Source organism: Euphorbia lathyris, chromosome 6 (assembly GCF_963576675.1).
Source record: "Euphorbia lathyris chromosome 6, ddEupLath1.1, whole genome shotgun sequence".
NCBI classification, from domain to species: Eukaryota; Viridiplantae; Streptophyta; class Magnoliopsida; order Malpighiales; family Euphorbiaceae; genus Euphorbia; species Euphorbia lathyris.
In genome coordinates this window covers 60651375-60670965 of record NC_088915.1, presented here as the reverse complement: position 1 = coordinate 60670965, position 19591 = coordinate 60651375, and the positions used below count along the sequence as shown (strand labels likewise).

General features: G+C 38.0%; 1 non-coding gene across 1 annotated transcript; it reads left to right on the top strand.

Annotated features, from left to right (window-relative positions):
- Positions 1-87: 87 nt before the first annotated feature.
- On the top strand, positions 88-192 carry LOC136234324 (small nucleolar RNA R71). Its single transcript, XR_010691213.1, has one exon. It is a non-coding gene; the product is annotated as a small nucleolar RNA R71 (small nucleolar RNA).
- The last annotated feature ends 19399 nt before the right edge of the window (positions 193-19591 follow it).

Genomic DNA, 19591 nt, shown 5'->3' with positions numbered 1-19591 from the left:
AATAACCCTCCAGACATAGCATCCAATGAACCTCTAGTTGTAGGATTTAGTCCATTATAAAATGTTTGCATTAAAAGTTCAGCGGGCAATTGGTGGTGTGGGCATAAACGTTGAAGTTCTTTAAAACGTTCCCAAGCCTCATAAAGAGTTTCATTATCATTTTGAGAAAAAGATGTTAACTCTTTAATGACTGTTGCGGTTTTTGCTAAAGGAAATTTTTTTGATAAAAATGCTTGGGCTAATTGCTCCCAAGTCTCAAATGTAGCGGCTGGCATAGAAGTCAACCATTCTTTGGCTCGATCCTTCAAAGTAAAAGTAAAAAGGAGAAGATAGATTGCTTCCGCAGTCACATTCGGTATTTTAAAAGTGTCACAAATTTCTAAGAAATTTGTCAAATGGGTGTTAGGATTTTCGTTAGGTAACCCGTAAAATGTTACGTTATTTTGTAACATATTAAGTAATGATGGCTTAATCTCAAATTGATTTGCATTTATTTGGGGTCTAACTATACTATTTGTTACACCGGCCACTCTTGGCCTAGCGTAATCCATAAGCGTAGCCATAACTTCTGGCTCAGTAATTCTAGTTTTTATTGGAGTTTTGTTTTGCTTTTGCTTTTCTTTCTTGTTCTTTTTAAGAGTTCTTTCAATTTATGGGTCAATAGGATCTGGTGACGTGCCTGAACTTCGAGAACTGCGCATGAACTTGAAATTTCGCACGAACCGAAACTACCTTCAAAACAGAATTTGAAAAATAAATATGTTAATAATTTGAAATAAATAAAATATAAAAGTTTTAATAAGTATAAATAAACCTAGATTCGAAATAAAATACACAAAATCTAAATTTTTGTCAAAATTTTTGGCGTTCCCCGGCAACGGCGCCAAAAACTTGTTGAGCGATTTCCGCAAGTGCACGGTATACGCTTGTAGTAATAAAAGATATCGATCCCACAGGGAACGTTTTTTTAATAAAAACTTATTTTGAATTGGTTAAATATACTTTTAAAATTTATAATATGGAAAATCGTTAAATTTGATTTGGTTTTGAAATTGCTAGAATGAAAATTAGATTAGAGTATGAAGATGTTTAGAAAATACTTCTGATTTAGGAATGAATTTACAAAACAGGATTGTTTAGTTCTTTAGAAAAGTAAACAAATGTATTCGTTTGCATTAAGCAAAGAAAACAACTTTAAACTTTGTATAACTTATAACGATGAAATAAATGACGGAACCTCTAATTTTTAGGCTTTGAACTGTAGTCAATCGTCCTACGGTCGGGTTAGATCGCTACCTTAACCAAATTAAAACTCTACCGATATAATAATTTGTCTAAGTGTTCAACAAAGTTTCCTTGTAAAGATTTTGAATTAAACTACGTTTTAATGAAAACACCGGCAATCCACTTCGGATCCTTTACCAAAGTGCTGCATAAAAATCTATCGAATAGAACGGACTTTATTAGATGAAATATAAATTGATACAAGTTTACAGAGAACAAGGAGCATGAAAACATTCGACGGCGTGCAAGTGAACGGGTTGTCAATCCTTTCCTTGGGTTTCGTTAGAGTTTGTCAGGCTCAGGGGCGGATTCTCTACTCAATCTTCTCGTTGAATCTTCGGAATAGAGACTGGTCTATCTACTATCAAAATGTAAACTAATATGAACAAATCTAAATGCTACTGTGTTTGTTATTATTGAATAAACAATGTGTGTACATCACATTGCTTTTTACAGAAATGAAATCTAAATTTTGAATCACTCGACTCGAAATTTCTGCATTAATTCTATACTAATCTCTTTCTTCTATATCTTTTCAACTCTCCATCAACTCTTTATTTATAGATGTTAAAGAGTCGTGGTTGAAGTGTCGTGTCCGTTGTGAAGGATCGTATCCGTTGTGAAAGGACGTCTTTATCCACCTGAACGAACGCGTTTCTTTGATTTAAACATGTGTTCATTGTACTTGGAGGAATTTCTGCACTTACCGAGAATGGCAATTCTTGGCCGAGAATGGGGGAGCATTTATTTGGTCTTCGGACGAAGGGAAGGAGCTACTGAAAAACGCGTGTCGCGACCGAGAATTTGAGATTCTCGGTCGCGGCTTTCATAAAATTCTCTACCGAGAATTTGGTTTCCTCAATCGAGAATTTGACATTTCTTCTGTTTCTGACCTCGTCTTTGTCCACGTTTTGGTGTAATTGATCTTCGTCGTTTTTGACTCCTTTTGTAGGGTTTTTATTCTGTTTTTAAGCTCTTTTCGTTCCTATTTGGATTTTACCAAATATTTAGGTACCTTGCAAGAAAGAAACATATTCGAACGTAAAAGCATTCTAAACAGGTATAAATAGCACAAATTCGTAGCAGAACTGATGTAAATACTAATGATATTTTAGGTATATTTTGGGCTTAACAGCCACTTACCAGAAGTTTCTGCTTGAGGCACTACAAAGCGAGGTCTCCTCTGATTGGCAGTTGGGGAATACTTCTCTCGGTGAAATTCACTTCTTAGAGGTTTTTGATTCCTCTCAGTCTGAACTCTTCTTTCATAATGATTCCCTCCGATGCTCTTCACTTCTACTCGAATTTTTGACTTCTGCCCCCTTTGCTCCTTCATGTTAGCCTGAAGTTCATCAGGACCTCTGAGATACTCCTTAGGGATCCAAGTATGGTAACTTTTGCCTTTCTCCTTCTTGGACTCTGTAAGTTTCAAACGAAGGTCTCCCTTCTTCCTATTGAGGACATCTCGCATATCTACTGCCACCATGTTCATAGTCACCACCGGTGGAAAAGGATCTTCATCAACCAACATTGCTTCTTTCTTCTCTGGGAACTTAAGAATTCCCTTGTTGATTCTTTCCTGAACTGCATTCTTGAAGCCTGGTGCGTGTCACCTAGTAGTGTTCTTTTTAGCGACGAAATGTATAGTACGATGATTGCGCTATGACTATGGATGTGGTCTTTCTACGTGCTTTGTATCTACTAAATGTCACTACTTAGGGGCAAGTGTACCCCATCGTATCAAGTAATAATCCGGTTAAGACTGGGTATCGAATCCACGGGATTTATAACTGTAAGTATTAAACGACTCGGTTTTATACGTTATTTAAGCGGTGAATACTTTGGGGTTGATGTGGTAACCAACTACAAACTATTCCTAACCTATTGGTGAAACATATTTATGTAACGGAAAACTCCACGAAATGATATGGGTGACGATAAGTTATAAATATAATATACAATAACTTCGAATATATTTGGTTGACGATTTACTCTTGCAAAGACGACTACGTGTAGTTCGATCGACCCGTGAAGTACTTAGACTACGTGGTTCCTAGTCAAGGCGTATCTAATGCTGGGGATCAGAAACTAGGGCCTGTAAGTTCCGTGGTGTGTCAATTCCTACGGTTTCCGGTTTGTCACTTCCGGTAGGGCAACACCTATATGAATCCCTAAAGATAGCCCGAGTGGCGTCGGAAATCGCGTTCCCCTACATAATAGTCAATTATGAGTATCAAAACAAGCAATAAACATCAACACGTATATAGGAACGGAAATTGCAAATCATATATTATAAATATGGAGAGTAGGAATATCGAATACAACCAAGCCTAGTACATAGGATGAGATCAAAGCTAATTAGCAAGTAAAGAGGGGAGAATCGGCCATCGGAACTAGCTAACCGGACTCAAGGCCGTCTCTTATGTCTTGGAGGTGGAACTCTCGAGCTTGGTGAACGAAGGTGGAACGGAACTTCGAGGAAATACCGGAATGAACGAACAAGCTCTCAAGGTGGGAGAGTTTTATTACATAAAAACCGAATCTAAAACTATATATCAAAATCTCTATCTACAAAAGTATATAAGAAGAAATATATGATACAAGGTATGTTCAGTGATAGAAGGTGTTAGTTTTTTTAAATGAGTGCTAGTCACTCTTATTTATAGATCACGCTAGGGGCAAGATTGAAATTCCACAAGGTGCAAGCATGGAGGAACATCATTTTGTGCAGAAATCCCATAATACGCGCCTTAAAGTATTGAGGAACATCATTTTGTGCAGAAATCCTATAATACGCGCCTTAAAGTATTGAGGAACATCATTTTGTGCAGAAATCCTATAATATGCCTCACGTATGGTTGTGTACGCCCTACGTGTATGCCTAATCCGTCAGAAATCTCGTGCATGTGGACCAATTTGGATCTTGTTGTCTCAAACACGCCCCGCGCATAGTGATATACGCCGCGCGTGTTTGAGCTCCTGGTGTTTTATTGCTTGAAATACATCATGTACGCCCTGCATATCCCAAAACACGCCTCGCGTACCGATAGTTGACCTAGGAGACAATGGAGTCTGACTTTCAGGATTGGGCTTATCATTTCTGACATGTGTCATACCCCTCGCGTAGGTTGGCATACGCCTCGCGTATGCTGACTAGATTCCACATGGTGCTCGTGGATAGGACAATTATTTATGACTCCATGTTTCACGCCTCGCGTGAAGGGAAATACGCCTCGCGTATTAAGTGGATTTTCACTCCTTGCTCGTACCTGAAATACAAATCTTAGGGGCCGAGTTAGCTTGACGTTTTATTTCATAAATTCAACCGAAAACAAAGATAATTAACTAACACTACGAATTTTATTCTTACTACGTTATTTTATTAAAACACTCTATTTTTGTAATTAAACTTATTTATTTAGTCTCAAATTAAACCGTAAATCACGCTAAAAGATATGGGTAAAATACCCCTATCAAACCTCCTCGGACTTTAAAGTTTTACTTGTCCTCAAGTAAAAGAAATCGAAAGACAAGGGATTGAGATTATTAAGAAACAAACCGACGGTTGGTTTTACCAAGTGCTTGGTTTCAAAGTCAAAGATTTATGAAAAGTTTTCGGCGGATACCTACGCAAACAATCGAGCGCCCAAAACCCGTTTGAAACCTCCATAATTAAAATTAATAGGCAATAATAACGGGGGTTGATTATCTTTTGAGAACCCGATAATACCTCACCAAGGGATTTCACTCTTACGCTCAAACTTTGGTGGTTCGGTGTTTTAGCACTCTTCTTTGTACTTACTCGAGACCATTTTTGAGTTTGCATTTTCATCCGGGTTTTTCCTCCTATGTCATGTGGGTGGCTTTTTTAGTGATTAATTTTTGAAAACTCGAGTTTAAATACCATTTTGGCGATCGCACCGTATTTTTATTTTGGCATTGGCGAGTTCGTAAAACATGACTCGAAATTGCTCGGGTGGAGCTTGAGAATGCCTTTTGCTCTTTATTGTATATTTTTTTTTCGTTTGAGAGTGGCACAAAAACGATTTCGAAAGCTTTTGGTGCTTACTTGTCAAGGCCTTTGGCTTATTTCTGATAATTTTGGTGCGATTTGATCTTGTTGGTATTTAAACAAGAGGAAAAAGGGTTGAATGTTAAAAAGGGTATTAATAACAAAAAGTCGGTTAATAGGCTCGAGGGGGTTTCCTAGAGGTTAATGAAAGCGAGAAAAATAATTTAAGAAAAGAATTAGCCTAAGTGGGTTCGTTTTATCATCTATTGCCATTTATACCAAAATAAGTGTACTAAACCCGGTATTAGGTGCAAACTCTATGAGTCGAGTGAAGTCAAAGCTCTCGAAAATTGTGAAAGAAATAGAGTTCTCGTACGAACTCTTTTAGGCTCAAAATTACCTCACAAAAATTCGGGTTTAAATTGTGTATTATCGAGTCTTCGCTAAACTTTTCAAACATCCCGTTTTTATTGCCTTTTTAAGTTTCGTTATGGAGATGACTTATGGGTTAGGACTCGATGCTTTTGTTTAGCATCACCTAGTCTTTACATAAATTCTATAACTTCAAAATTAAGGCTAAAATCTCTTAATAGAACCGATCCTTTGTGTTCCGATAGTATTTACATTTAAGGACAAACAACGGAACATTTAATTCATTCCGAGGAAGGTTATTGTGTCGGGAATTTTTTTAAGAATCAATAAATTAGTTTAATTATTTTGTTGTTTATTTAATTTTTATTTTTGTTTTTGTTAGTGCAAAACAAACTGAGAGTGCGGGGTTGCACGTCCTTCCGCGTTATTAAAATGACGCCTATTCCAAGGGCGTCGCAAAAGAAGAGAAAAACAAAAACAAAAATAGACATGAAATTAAAATTAGGTTCTTCAAAGTTTTGGGTCCTACGCGAGGCGTGCCCTAAGGGCGTCCCGCGTAGGAGATACGTTTTGAGTGCTGATTGGGCAGAGACTCAAATACGCGGGGCGCACGAAGTGGGGCGCCCCGCGTGTTTGAGTTTCTGGGCATTTTATCTACGAAAAATGATGGTCATGCGGGGCGTAAAGGCGAGTATGCCGTGTGTGAATGTTATTTATGGCAGAAAAATTGTGAAAAATAAACACGAACCATGAACGGAAACCATAAAAATACATTACATAGATATTAAAGCAAAATTACAAGAAAACAAAACGAACTAAAACAAAACGAACGAAAATAAAACGAATTAAAATAAACACGAAAACACAAAACAAAGGAAAACATAAAAAGGAAACTATGGTTGAGGCAGAGGGGGAGGGGGATTTCCGTGGAGGTTGAAGTAGGAGGCGAAGGAGGTGGTGAGGGCGTCGAAGCGAGCATCGAGGTGAGCCCGATCCTCACGTTGTTGCGCCTCGATAGAGTTGAAGCGGGTGATGAAGGTGGAGTGGTCCATGAGGCGATTAGCCTCAAGGGTGTCAAAGCGGGTGTTGATGGTGGCGAAGTGGTTGTCGAAGTGGGCTCGATCGGCACGTTGGTGGCCTTCCAAGGCGTCCAACCGAGCATAGATGGAATTGAAGTCATGGTTAGGCGGAGGACTGAAATTGAGGCCCATATCCGAATCCGAACCCTCCTCCTCGTGAGAGTGAGCCGCTCCCGAGGTTTCACCCGGGCCCGAGGTGGACTGCCTAAGGGATTTGAAGGCATTTTTCTCCACGAGCCGAGGCAAAAGGCTTGGGAGGCGAGCAAGGGCAGCCTCGCCAAGAGCGGAGGTGGCGAAAAGAGTGACGAGATGACCCAACCCGATCTTGCCATGTTTTCGGGTGGAAATGTGGTGGAGTTGGACGGCCACAAGATAGGAGAGGTCATAAGCACGGTTGTTGGCACAACAATAGAGCGCCATAAGTTCGTCCTTGTTGACCTTGGTGGATTCCGACTTCCCCGAAAAGTAGAAGGAGATGAAGCGGTGGAGAAGTTGGAGGATTGGATCACGGATGAGAGAGGGGCGGAGGTTGGAGACATCATAATCCTCGGACCTGGTGATGGAGGTCTAAAAATCACGAGCGGAAACACCCTCGGGCCAATGGGAGATACCATCTTCCACTTGTTTGGTGAAGTGATTGCGGAGCCATTAGGTGTCAATGGTGAAGGGGTGGTTGTGAAGGCGGAAGTTGAAGAGGGCGGCACCGGGGACGTTGTTAGAGGTGAGGGTGGTGTAGAACTCCAAAACTAAGGAGGGGTAAACGTGGGGCCGTGAAAGAAAGTGATCATGCCAAGAGAGGGCACGGAGGCACTCCACGAAAGTCCCGCCAAGGTCAAAGCGGTCAAGAGTGCTCCGCTCAATGTATGGGAGCTCCATAAAGTGCGCGGCGGAAAGTGTTTAGTAATTCTCGGCCTCCCCCTCTGTTAGGAGATGAAAGGAGCCCGGTGTAGCGGGTAAGTGGTGGTGTTTGTTCCCGTTCGGGTGATGGTAGTGGTTGTTGATTTTGGGCGGAACGGGAAGAACGGGCCCTAGTGGACCGTGGGGGACGCATGTCAGCGGTGTGTTTTCGCCTAACCATGGTGTGAGTGAGGGGTTTTAGAGAGTGTGGAGGAAGGTTGTGGGAAGGTTGAGTGAGTTGTGAGGGAGAAGAAGAAAAAAATGAGGGGTTTATATAAGGGGAGAGTGGGGAATCCAAGTAAAACTCGGATTCCCAGAGGGGTACGCGGGGCGTGAAGGGGCCACGCCCCGCGTATCCCTCCCCCTGAACTTATTTTTCGCAAAAAATGTTGCGGTACGCGGGGCGTGAAAGGGGGCACGCCTCACGTATCGCACATCCTGCCCCTTTTTGATGGAAAAAAGGTCGAGGACGCGGGGCGTACATGGGGATACGCCCCGCGTGGAAGGATTTTTTTTTCGATTTTTGATCAGTTTTCTGATTTTTAATTTTATGGTTTATGAGTTTTTAATGAGTTTTTTATGATTTTTATGTTTAATTATTAACTGTTTTTAATGTTTTTATTTTTAATTTGTAATTAAGGAGGTGGTTAATACAAAATTTATTGTGGAGGGAGTTTTGAATTTGAAAAGATGGGGGTTGATTGGATGGAGAAGAAGGTGGAGTGTGGAAGTGGAAAAGGTGTATAAGGAAGAGGAGTGATGGGAAGTTTGAGGGAAGGAAAGTTGCCATGGGGAGTTGTAATTCACAACTCCCAGATGATACGCGAGGCGTGTCCCGCGTGTCCTCCCACGTGGCGTTTATTCAAAAGAAGTTTACTCACCGATGGGTACGCGGGGCATGATAGGAGATACGCCCCGCGTAGTGTGTCTTTTATTGAGTAAAATGGGCAGACACACAACTACGCGGGGCGCATGGGGTTGTACGTCCCGCGTAGCTCAAATTTTTTTTTATTTTTTTTTGGATTAATAAGGGATTTGTTTTTCCTTTAATAAAAAATAAAGGGTTATTACACATATTTACCCTTGTATTATCACCGATAAACAGATATACCCTTACATCAACTAAACTCACAAAACTCTCCTTGAATTTTCCACCAACCTGCAATAATGCCCTAATCTAACAGAACTGCTTATTTGGCATTAACAGCTTTTGTAAGTTCTCTCTAAACCTCTTTCTCTTTCACGCTCTCTCTCTCTCTTTCTCTCTCAACCTCTTTCTATCTGATCTGGTAATTCATTAGCAGCTACCTCATCCATTGAGGCAAATCCAAAGAAGAAAATAGGGAAAGAAAAACACCAATAATCATATATTAACACCAATAATCATATATTAACAGAAATTGCTCCATTGACATACAAATTGGAAGTAGGAGCATTGTAATAGAGAAATTGATGAGTGATTGAAGAGTCCGGTTCGATCACCCAATTGGTGTTCAGTTGAAAACTCAAACAAGCCACCGACGTATTTTAATGGCTGGATAGGAATAGTAGACTTTGCTTGTAAGCAGCAAGGTATTTTGCTCCGTCTCCCAAGGATTTTTACTTTACATTTGCTATCCCTAGACTCGACCCCTGTATGTAGATGCCTTTGTAGACTCTTGCTTTTAATCAAGGAATCTGGACCTCTTTTCTCAGACAAAAGTTGGCAATTTGGAATTTCTGAATAAGAAAAGAAAAAAGCTTGAAAGCCAGCAAGATAAGAGTAGGCTTCATATCTCATTCACTCAACAGAAGTCAAAACCACAAATCCGAACACGATTCCGTGTGAAATTAATAAGAAGAAATTGCAATTTATAGTTTCAATAGAGAAAATAAAAAAGAAGCAGAACTTGAAATCATCAGACAAATAAAAATGGAAGAAAAAGAAATGAGATGGAAATCAGCAAAGAAGGCGAGAATAATTAGGAAAGTAAGATTAAAGAGAAGAAAGAAAACAAAACAAAATTAGAGATGAAAATACAAACAAAGGAGAATAACAGTTGAATAGAGATTGGAGGTGATAAGAATGAGGGTTAGAGAAAGAGAGCGTGAAATTCTTTTACATAAATAAATAGATAATATATTTAATTATTTTTAATTCTGTAAATAGGGATGTGTAAACGCTGTTAATGCCAAATAAGCAGTTCTGTTAGATTGGGGCATTATTGCAGGTTGGTGGAAAATTCAAGGATAGTTTTGTGAATTTATTTGATGTGAGGGTATATTTGTTTATCGGTGATAATACAAGGGAAAATATGTATATTAACCCAAAAATAAAAATAAAAATGGAAATGAAGATAAAAATTGATAAGAATAACTCAAAGAAATGAAATGAATCGGCCGAAAAACGAAAGTGGAAAGTAAAAGCTGGGAACGAAAAACTCCCTTATTCGAGCTTGGGCTGCCTCCCAAGAAGCGCTACTTTATAGTCGGTGAGCTCGACTTAGAATTTCCTCCTAGGTGTATGCTTCCATTCGCGTTAGAAAATCAAATTCTTGAATAAACAACCCGTACCTGCAAAACGGATTGTTAGCTTCAAAAGAATTTAACAAAAACCAAAAACTATATTTACAGAAATTATTGAAGAGTTTAGTGTGCTCCCTTTTTGACCCCTTTGGTAGAAGGAACCTCAAACTGTTCTAGTTTTGGATTCATTTCCATGTGTCCTCGCTCAACCGGCTTATCGATGTCCGTTTCCTCATAACTGAAACAACCTTTATTACTTGGGGAATCCTTTTGAGAAAACTCAATTAATTCGAGTTTCCCATTTTGACAAACCGAATTGGAATCTCGAATTGATTCGTCCGCGACGGGATCAAGAGGAGGCTTCAATCTGGCCAATAGATTTTCCAAATCCCTGAAATATGTCTCAATGTTAGATAATCCTTCATGAATGTCTTTAAGCATAGAGATTACCACATCGAATTGTGAGGTTGATGGTTGGTGCGAACATTCGTCATCCATGAGGTCGTCCCACAGACGATGACTATGAGGCATCATACCATGAAACAAATCATTAGTAACAACACGAAACAAAATAAATTATTCACACAAAAAGAAAGTAATATTTACAAATGCTTAAACTAACAATAAAACGTTTTTGTCTAATATTGCAAGATGTTATAAATCCCCGGCAACGGCGCCAAAAACTTGGTGGGTGTCACCTAGTAGTGTTCTTTTTAGCGACGAAATGTATATTACGATGATTGCACTATGACTATGGATGTGGTCTTTCTACGTGCTTTGTATCTACTAGATGTCACTACTTAGGGGCAAGTGTATCCCGTCGTATCAAGTAATAATCCGGTTAAGACCGGGTATCGAATCCACGGGATTTATAACTACAAGTATTAAACGACTCGGTTTTATACGTTATTTAAGCGGTTGATATGGGTGACGAACTACAAACTTTGGGGTTGATGTGGTAACCAACTACAAACTATTCCTAACCTATTGGTGAAACAGATTTATGTAACGGAAAACTCCACGAAATGATATGGGTGACGATAAGTTATAAATATAATATACAATAACTCCGAATATATTCGGTTGACGATTTACTCTTGCAAAGACGACTACATGTAGTTCGACCGATCCGTGAAGTACTTAGACTACGTGGTTCCTAGTCAAGGCGTGTCTAATGCTGGGGATCAGAAACTAGGGCCCGCAAGTTCCGTGGTGTGTCAATTCCTACGGTTTCCGGTTTGTCACTTCCGGTAGGGCAACACCTATATGAATCCCTAAAGATAGCCCGAGTGGCGTCGGAAATCGCGTTCCCCTACACAATAGTCAATTATGAGTATCAAAACAAGCAATAAACATCAACACGTATATAGGAACGGAAATTGCAAATCATATATTATAAATTTGGAGAGTAGGAATATCGAATACAACCAAGCCTAGTACATAGGATGAGATCAAAGCTAATTAGCAAGTAAAGAGGGGAGAATCGGCCATCGGAACTAGCTAACCAGACTCAAGGCCGTCTCTTAGGTCTTGGAGGTGGAACTCTCGAGCTTGGTGAACGAAGGTGGAACGGAACTTCGAGGAAATGCCGGAATGAACGAACAAGCTCTCAAGGTGGGAGAGTTTTATTACATAAAAACCGAATCTAAAACTATATATCAAAATCTCTATCTACAAAAGTATATAAGAAGAAATATATGATACAAGGTATGTTCAGTGATAGAAGGTGTTAGTTTTTTTAAATGAGTGCTAGTCACTCTTATTTATAGATCAAACTAGGGGCAAGATTGTAATTCCACAAGGTGCAAGCATAGAGGAACATCATTTTGTGCAGAAATCCCATAATACGCCCCGCGTATGGTGGTGTACGCCCTGCGTGTATGCCTAATCCGTCAGAAATCTCCTGCATGTGGACCAATTTGGATCTTGTTGTCTCAAACACGCCCTGCGCATAGTGATATACGCCGCGCGTGTTTGAGCTCCTGGTGTTTTATTGCTTGAAATACATCATGTACGCCCTGCGTATCCCAAAACACGCCTCGCGTACCGATAGTTGACCTAGGAGACAATGCAGTCTGACTTTCAGGATTGGGCTTATCATTTCTGACATGTGTCATACGCCTCGCGTATGCTGACTAGATTCCACATGGTGCTCGTGGATAGGACAATTATTTCTGACTCCATGTTTCACGCCTCGCGTGAAGGGAAATACACCTCGCGTATTGAGTGGATTTTCACTCCTTGCTCGTACCTGAAATACAAATCTTAGGGGCCGAGTTAGCTTGACGTTTTATTTCATAAATTCAACCAAAAACAAAGATAATTAACTAACACTACGAATTTTATTCTTACTACGTTATTTTATTAAAACACTCTATTTTTGTAATTAAACTTATTTATTTAGTCTCAAATTAAACCGTAAATCACGCTAAAAGATAGGGGTAAAATACCCCTATCAAAGCCCCAACAATTGTTGGTTGCATGATTCCAGGAATCATGATACTTGCAATATGTCCTCCCTTTGGTTTCCTCTTTTGTTGGCAATTTATGACCTGCAGGCAAAGTAATAAACTTCTCCTTTAAGAAAAAGTCAAAGAGAGCATCACTTTTGGACACATCATAGCTGAATTGTGGAGGTTTATCATTGCAAGATTTCTTTGCTGCATTATGTCCTCCGGTGGACTGGAGTAAGCGGCAAACATGAGTCCCTGTACTTTTAAGATCTGCCACTGCAACCTCATGGTATATTTCTTGACAGTAAGTTCCCATGGCACTCTTCTTTCTGTGACTCTCTTCCCTCAACAGATCTTCGTACTCTGTCACCTTGGCAGCTAACTCATAAAAGTCTCTGAACTCCATCCCTTGGAACTTCTTCCTCAGCTCAATGTCAAGTCCCCTTTGGGCCATCTTCACGTACTCTACCTCTAGGAGATAGACATTGCATCTGTTCCTCATCTTCTTGAAACGAGAAATGAACTGGTCTGCTCTTTCACCTCCCTTTTGAGTAAGCCTAGAAAGTTCTGCAACACATACTTCTGGCTCTGCCCGGAAGAATTGAGTGTGAAATTGCCTCTCCATATCTTGCCAACCATGGATAGAGTTCCTAGGGAGAGTAGCATACCAAGTGAAGGCTGGTCCCGTCAGAGAATTTGGGAAAAGCCTCAACTTGAGATGGTTGAAGTTAGGGTAGTTGGCAAGTTCTCCACATTGGATCGTGAACCTTGCTACGTGCTCCAAAGTTGACAAGCCATCTTCCCCAGAAAATAGGGAGAAGTCAGGTACTCTGTATCCCCTTGGGTAAGGATTCTCCATGTCAATCGCATGAGGGTAAGGCTTGTGGAACTCAGGGCGGCCAACTTCACGGAGGCCGGGCCCATACAACTCTTGGACAACTTCTCTCACTGCCTCCATATTGAATGCTGGAACTTGTTGAGGCATGCCATTCTGATGGTGACCGTAAGGCATATGAAGAAATCCAATGTTCCTTCCATTGCCTCTATAGTTGCCCCCCATGTCCCCAGTGATATGGTGGCCTCCTGCCTCCTCATGATACGAAGCTGTGTGGGAGGTAGGATTAGTGTTTCCAAAATATTGAGAAACAGGTGACTTACCACTATTTTCTCGGCCTGCTGAACTAGCGGCCTTCTACAAGACAACTTCATCCCTCAACGGTGGAATTTGATACTTCTCAGCGCCGGACACCCACGTCTCTCGTTGGACTCTGGGGAGCCTTGAGGAACATGGTTTTCTCCATTCTTGATTACCCCTGGTTCAGACAGCTTCTGGAGTATTTTATCCATCTTCAAATCTATGTCACTCCGCAGAGCTTCCATATTCTTCTCGATGGAACTGAAACGCCTCTCCAAGAATGGTGAATTTTGGATCTCTGTAGAGATCCATGATTCTCCTCTGGGGCTAGAAACCTTTTCCCCTTCGATTCGTCCCACCATCTGGGGAACATTGCCTATTGTCATGACCTCCTCTTCTTCAGAACTTGCAACTACCGGATCTTTGTTGCTCTTATCGCTTTTCTTCGGCGGTATTGTGATTGGGTCCCACCAGGTGTGCCAATTTTTGTTTGGCTCTTTCGTGGGAAATTGCGGGCGTGCTAGATAATTATAGTATTATCAAACTATGGAGTGAAATTGAGTGCGCTTGCTAACTTCTAATTATCAAAACGATTGTAAGGAATAAAGAGACCGTAAAATTCCTAAGATTCGATTATCAAAACGATACCGACCTTACAGAAAATGGTTGAACAACAAATAAAATAAAAATGTACTGTAAGCTTGAATGAACTTTGCACTTGAAAATTAAATCTAAGGAAACAATTGAGAATTGTAAAAATGCTGAAGTCTAGAGATAATTTGCTAGAGTTTTGGATAGTTGTTGTTGAGTTGGTTGGTTGGACATTTGTCATCGTGATTTCTTCCTTTTATAGACGTTGGAGGTAACTTCCTGCTTCTTTCCACTAATCCACGTTCTCCATCATATTGAGAAACCACTCCACTTTGATTTCCACGATGAAAGTGATTATGACGCTTTCTAACTTTCCTGCATTTTAATTGGCTCACAAAATACACGGTTAAAATATTAAATGGCCTTCTGATTTCCCTTTTGATTTTCCTTGAGTTTCCTCTAGGGTTCACCTTAGGAAATTGGTTTCCCCTAAGGTTCACTCTTAAAAAATCTATTTAGCAATATTAGGCCAATCAATATATTTAAAATGTACAAGTGCCAAAAAAAAATTAAATTATGGTGCAAACAAAAAGTATTGAAACTTTTAATAAATGTTTAATACAAATTTTAAAAAGAAAACATTGTCTTTTTGCATTAATATCATCCAATTTCACATATTTTGAAATCATGTAAAAGTAGATGAAAGTCAATGAAATTTTATAAACTCCAGTAAAATTAATATCAAAACTATTGTAAAAGTTAAATTAAAAATACAAAAAAAAAATATTTGAAAAAAAAGAATTACAGTACAAAATCATACCAATGTAACTCAATTTCCAACCATAAAAAAAACAAGTAAAAGTAAATAAAAGTGAGTGAAATAGGGAAAAATCAACTGAAACTCACATCACAACGATAAAAAAACGTTAAAAACAGTGTTTGAAAAAAGTTTAGTATAAGTTTCAACCTTTTAGCATGTAATTTAACTCAATTTTACATCTTAAAAATCCAGTGAAATTGGACAAACACGAATTTTCAGTCTATTCACAAAATAAATAAAAAAACACGAAGGAAATGCTATAAAAAAAGCTGGTATCAATTTCAACCAATTTCGCATATTCTGCAATCTATTGAAAGTGGGATAATTCGAATGAAACCTACGTCAATAATCATTCGAACAGTTAAAAACTTCCAAAAACATAATAATTAAACAAGTTTCAAAAGTTTTTGGAAACTAATAAATTGTAATATTAAATAACATGAGAAAATAATATACAATAAAATATATTTTAAACTCATTTACAAAAGAAACTACGATATCAATATGACTTAATTCACATACAAATTCTCACTCTCATGTCCATTCACAAGCTTCGTATTCTCATGTTGGTAGAACAAAGTTGATAACTTTAACCTATGAATATATGAATCAATATGGTTTGGTATAACCTTTTACTCCATAATATACTCATCAAAGGCCATTAGAAATACTTCATACTCACTAAAAAAAAATACCATATATAACATAAAAAAAATTAAAAGAAAAATACATTACTTGGCTTCTACCTAAAACAATCACTACGCTGATAACTCCTTCAGATAACGGTTAAAAACTATCGTCCCGAAAAAAATAAAACTGCCACGGGCTCATTGTCGTCTCATGATGCTTCTGATGACAGTTGTCTTCTGTCGTTTGAAATAATATCACATGATATCAGTCTATTTGTTCACTGTCATCTTACGCATATTATGATGACGGTATATTTATTATTCCCATCAACTAGATCACCCTTGAATGATAACCTATTTAATAAATATGTCAAAAACATTATTGGAAATTGGCTTCTTGTTTAACGTGATGACAATTTACATATTGATGTCTGTCGTTGCAGTGTGTTTCAGATGACATATGCCTTAATCAAATATGTCAATCGATTTTTGTTTAGATGACAGATTTTATTCATTATTTGTCTTTGTATCGTTGTTTAGATGATATTTTTTTTTTTAATTCAACGAGGACTATAGCGACTGCTTCCTTAGAGATCATAAAATAGAGATATAGATCCTTGTCAGGCTTGGGTGCACCAAGCAGAGGTGGTGAAGTAAGGAATGCCTTGATTGCTTCGATGCTAATTGGAACCGTGGATTCCATTGAAAATATTGAGGAGCTTGTAGAAAAGCAGGCAACGATGTACTAAGCAATAGATAAATCTTCCTAGGGCGATTAGACACCCGTTGGGCCTCCAAACCTCCTGTAGTGTTTTAGGGGCAAACATTGCTAAAATGGCACTGACCTTTTCCGAGTTTGGCTCGATTCCTCTTTCTGATGCGACGTACCTTAGGAATTTTTCGGACTGAATGCCAAAGAGACATTTTTCGGAGGTGAGCTTGAGATTTATTGATGGGATATGACAAATACGTCAGCAAGGTCCTGAAGGTGATCCTTCTCACTGGTGCTGAGGACAATCATGTTGTCGATATAAACTTGTACAGTTTTGCCCATGAGGCCAGCAGACATTTTATCGATGAGGCGCTGGTAGGTAGCCCATGCGTTTTTCAGACCGAAAGGCATTACGTTGTAATTATAAGTATCCTTGTGAGTGGTAAAATAGCTTTTCTCTATGTCAATAGAGTCCATGGGGATTTGCTGAAAACCCACAATGGCATCGAATTAAGATAAAAAAATCTTCGTCCAATTGTCTTGTCGACGCGAGTTGGTTGATATTAGGCAGAGGATAATAATCTTTTGGGCAAGCTTTATTAACATGTGTGTAGTTGAAAAACAAATTCGAATATTAAAGCAAGATGAAATTTTGAGAAAGAGAACAATGACAATGAGGCCAACTTCATCGAAGCTGGAGAAGGACAAACAACCGGAGATGGAGAGATAAAGATGTACACCAACTGTCCTTTTGTTCCTTGAGTTGAGATTGACCCAAGCTTAAAGCTTAGTGATAGAACCTGAAAGAAAATTGAAGAAATCGAACTGCAGGAAATGAGAGAGGAAGAAGACAATGGAAAGAAAGAGAACATGAAATATTGTTGGTTCTCATATTATTTTTAATTTTTTATTGTATTATTGTTTATTTATTACTATCTTTTTAGCATAAAGGATAAACAATGGTTTCAATCAAAACTGTTTCTTTTTTCCTTTTATTTATAATAACTTTTGTGATTCAATAATTTTTTTCACATGCAATCATTTTTCACATTATTTATTTATATTTTTTTTGGACAATAATTTTTGTCCTTTTTTCATTTTATTTGATGCTTTATTTTAGAGAAAAGTACGAAAAAAAACTTGTGATTTTCCCAATTTGCAAAGAGATGTACGTGGTTTAAAAATTTACAAATAAAAATATGTGATATGTTTTATTTACAAAATAAAGTATTACAATTACACAGTTAACTTCTGATTACAACCAAAAACATTTTTATCTTAAAAAACTTGTTCTTACATATCATTAAAACACAACCCTCAAAAAAACAACTTTCTAAATCGAAATAATAAATAATATGCTGGACTTTTACGTTTTTTACTAATCTGACAGTTTATGAACTAAATTGATACTTAAGTTTTTTTTATACAGTTGCAATTTCAGTTAGGGATCTGTATTTTGTCAATATATAAATGTAATTGATTTTTTAAAAAAAAAATGCTCTTATTGCCATCAATTACTTAAAAGTTTAATTTTAAATATTTTGTTTTGTAAAAAAAACATACCACATACCTCTATTTGCAAACTTTTAAACCACAGACCTCTATTTGTAAATAAGGCAAACCACGAGCATTTTTTTCGTACTTTTCCCCTTATTTTAATTTATAGTTGTTAAAAAACTTTTTTTTAGATTGATTAGTTAAAATTATTGTGGAAATTGAAATACTTAATTTGACTTTATTATAATGTTAAAAGAGTTCATTTCTATATTCTTAAGGTGACATTAATAGATTTAGTAACATTGAAGAAAGTTTTCTAAATAATTTAGAAGTGGAAGTAGGTTTTTAATTTCTTTAATTTGTTGATTATATTATTTTAGTGCTAGGTTAATTATTAAATTTTTTTTTTGGTAGGCAATTATTTAAATTTTTTTATTCTGGTTATTTAATTTTGTTTTTTTTAATTATTAAAGATTAATTTACATATTAAATTCGTTCTTTAGATTGGACGGAATTTTTTTTACATTTTAGCTCAATCAATTATTAGTGAAGACTGGACATATCTGGATAAAAATGCTAGAACAACTTTTATATATAACACACTTTAGTAGGAAATAAAGTCTTGAGTCGTTATTAAGTTTTTTTTTATAAATAGTGAAGCCCCTCGGAACTTTGAGTCATCGCTCTACCACTGCTCAAAGCAATCCATTCACCGGATCTGGTCTGGTTCGGTTCACCACCAACTCCGTTCGTTGCCTAGGTTAGGTCGCCAACGTCTCTGATTCATAGATGATATGCGGTTTCGTTTTTCTATAATTTTCTTATTCTTCACCTTCTCTCTGTTCTTGCTCTGTTTATATAATGAGAAGCTCGGATAAAACCAAAATATTAGCACTCTAGAAAAAAAAAAATAGAACGTTGAAGATAATAAAGTAAGGGCCATTTCTTTATTACTTAATTTTAGTAATAATCAGTTCAGTTCAGTTCAGTATTTAGTTTTAGCATTCAATAATTTATTATTATTTATTATAATTATTATTTATATATAATTGTGCAGGAGGCATTTTCCGCAATCATAGAAGGTTCACCAAAGGCTGCTTCGCCTTCGGCATCCCAAATACATTTGCTCACATTGCTGAAATCAAGGCTGTCATCTTTACGGTGGAGAGCGCCTAGGAAATGGAATGGCATAATCTCTGGATCGAATCTGACTCCACCTATGTGGTAAATCTCCTGTGCAATCGTTCGAAGGTCGTGCCTTGGAGGGTCCGTCAAGACTGGCTACAATGCCTCAAGCACTGTGCTAACATGAACGTCATAGTCACTTACATCTTCAGGGAAGGAAATCAGGTATCTGACTGTTTGGCACGCTATGGCGCATTAGTTGGGAATTTAGTTTGGTGGCATAATGATCCATCCTTTTGCCAGCCTTATATCTTTGATGATATTTGTAATGTTGCACATTTACGTTTACTTTAACTCTCTCTCTTTGTAATTTGGTTTTTTTAACAATATTGCGGAGGGATTGTTTTGCTTGCGCTGGAGGTGCCAACCTGGTTGGGATGTCCAGCAATTTCTAACAATCCTTTCCCAATCATTCAATCA